The sequence below is a fragment of the Ochotona princeps genome, chromosome 25, assembly GCF_030435755.1.
Source record: "Ochotona princeps isolate mOchPri1 chromosome 25, mOchPri1.hap1, whole genome shotgun sequence".
Lineage (NCBI taxonomy): Eukaryota > Metazoa > Chordata > Mammalia > Lagomorpha > Ochotonidae > Ochotona > Ochotona princeps.
Window position 1 is genome coordinate 5804965 of NC_080856.1, and position 3150 is coordinate 5808114.

A 3150-nucleotide genomic window follows, 5' to 3' on the forward strand; every position below is an offset into this window, starting at 1 on the left:
TCATGAAAACTCTTTTCTTTCCCTTTACCTATTTGTTTTTTTCTTGGAAAGTTTTTGGTATTTCTTTATCAGCATCTGCTTCTTCAAGCAGTGACCAGAGACTGAAATTCTCATCACATTTATTTCTGGAGGATTTTAGTTAATTAAATACTAATGCATAAATAGCATATATAATTTTTGCAATGATTATATCAATCCCATCCCAAATCATAAATTCTGTTTTTTAAAGAGCACACTTCATTATCTTGTGAAAGTACTTGAAGCACAATAATTAAAGTCATATTTATTTCAACATACTTTTGTTCATTGCATTCATTTTTTAATGAAAAATAGCTGGTAAACATGTTTAAAATTGCTATTCAAGCTACACAAGAAAATGGAATTCCCACTACTCCGTTTCAGAGTTTAATTTCCTCTATATTATCTAAGTTGAAATATATATGCAAATTCTAATTACACTAAATATTTATATACTGCAATGTCTTATGTTAAAATATAATCATAAATAAAATGGGAATAAAAATTATAAGCTGAAATTGATAATTTGTAATTATCATGCTCAGGAAGACATCTGCATTGAAAAAACATGTAAATACATTCAGCAACTAATAAAAAATCCATTCAGAACAACAGAAGAGTACGTAAAAGGAAATATGGACACAGCATTGCACAGAAAAAGAAACCAAATTCAAAAATGAATTTTGTTCAATTATATTGCAAATTGATAAACATTAATGAAGAATAGAGGAGATAACCTTTTATATTTACTAACTTTGTAGGTAATCAAATAGTGAAAATACAAAAACATTGGAGCAATTGTGATGTCCCATTTCTTTTGAGGGAAATAGATACGCATTTAATCACTACCTAACTCAAAATAACAATGTAATTTAGATATAAAAAGTAATTTTTTAAGACAAGTCATTTATTCAAAGTAATTAAATGTAAGCCATAATTCAGGTGACCACAAATTATAATCCTGTGTTTTTTTTTAGAAAATTATTTAAAATTAAATTAGTTGTCAAAGAGACTGTTAAATATATTCTGAAATAAGATGCTGGACTCTCTGCCATTGTCTGTACCCACAATGTCAGGATACACTTAAATAGAAAAATGATGAATTTATGACCGCTTTTGTAGGATAGTACTACTGTAATGCTATAGATGAAATCTATATAGATGGGGGGGATGGGTGAGGTAAAGGGAAATCCCAGAGCCTAAAGAACTGTATCATTAAATAATAACATAAATAAAGACAGACACACACTCATGCTGCCTGTTGCGCTGTGATATTCTGTACCACCATGCGGCTCTAGGAGACGCCCAAGCAACGGGGCTCCACAACCTCTCTTATGACTACACACATGACCATGTCATTCCTGTTTAAGGTGCTATGATGGTTGTTTTCAGCATACGTGTTTGCCTTGGGTCAACGTCTGTTATAATCCTAGCAAGTGCCCTAATGGCTTAGCCTGTTGGCGCTTTACTGTGCTCCACCTGCACCATGCTGGGTCCACCTTGAAACATTATTCACTCGCTCTGCTCTTCGCTCTTCACCTCCAATGCCCTGCAGTCGAGCCAACTACTCAGAAGGCTATCTTTTCATTCTCTCTAAAATGCTGTGTGTGTGTTGGGAGAATTGTTTTTTTTCTTTTTTAATAATAGTTGTGGGTGTATTTTCAGGCTTGGGAAGTATGAGCTAAGCAGATGCATGTGTTTCCTTGTAATATCTTTTAGTTTTCACAGTTGAACGTTTTTTGTGCCTTGCTCCCTGTTTACGATGAATTCCACTATTACTATGTCTCTAAACATAGTTTTATCACTTTACTGATTTCTGCTTAATTATATTTTAAGAGAGATGTTCAGAGACAAGTAATATAGTAAAGCTACATGAAAGTATATTCTTCAAATATGGAGAAAACTGTTCAAATAAGTCTGGCAGGTTTTATGGTAATTTGCAAATAGATATGAATTTCATTATAGCCAGAAGTATATGATAAAGATGAAGAAAAATGCTTACATCATTCAAATCATTCAAATCATGACCTCATTAAGTTAAAACGATAGAATTTAAGCTGATGAATATTTATCACACCAAATCTCTAATACTGTGATAGGTGGAAAAATTTGTCTTTGAACGATTATGAATATTTGCAATGTTTTCTTACTGCAGGGTATTCAGAGGCAGCTGCATATTCTACCTACATGTGGAATACTTAAAGTTTTATAGAATTAGAGAGAAGCACAGAATTTTCCAGAGGCAGCGAGGAGAGACTTGGGGAGAATGGTGAATGACTACAAGGCTACAATTGGATGGGAAGAGTACATTGCAATGCTCTGCAGTACCACGGAATAGCTGGTGGACATTTGAATGAATGCTATAACATAGCTAATCTATGTGATTTAGAATGTTCCCAATGTGAAGAAGTAAATGTGCGACATTATCTTCAAATATTGTACGCATCTATTAAAATGTCTCACTGAATTATATTTTATACAATTACATGTTTATTCAAAATTCAAATATTATTTGAAATACAATTTGATTATCTTACTGTGAGTGTTTACAAAGGGTTCATGTAAATTTTATGAATTCATATCCTCCTCTATCTCATATTTCAGGCACCCAATTTCAAACAGTCTAATTATTGTTTTAGATTAACCTCAATTCTTCAGACTTGCTCAGCAGCTCTCCAAACCAAGCTAACTCCCAAGTGTGCTGTTTCTCTTCCTGTGTGGTGATTTAAAAGTAGCCCTTCCAAATTTTGTGTAGGAGAATCAAACTCACATTCTTACAAGTTGAGATCTTTTGTTTAACATCAATAATACAGCAAAGTTAGTGTTAGCAGACAAAATGATAATGGACTCGCCATCTGCTCTGCGAAGCTCTTGGTTTCTGTGTATGTTGATAGAGAATTTTGATGCTGAAAGGGCAAGGGGAAACTGCTGACGAGCTTTGATCCTCTCAGCTCCCACAAGCAAATCCTTGTTTTCTCTACAGATTTTGCACACTCCTCTACCCTAACACTTAGCTGGAATAATTTTTGATTTCCTGACATTATTCATATTTATAAGAAGCACACCATGAATTGACTCAACCAACATTTACTAAACCGCTTTTGGTCCCTTTCAGACATTCCAAATACTAGT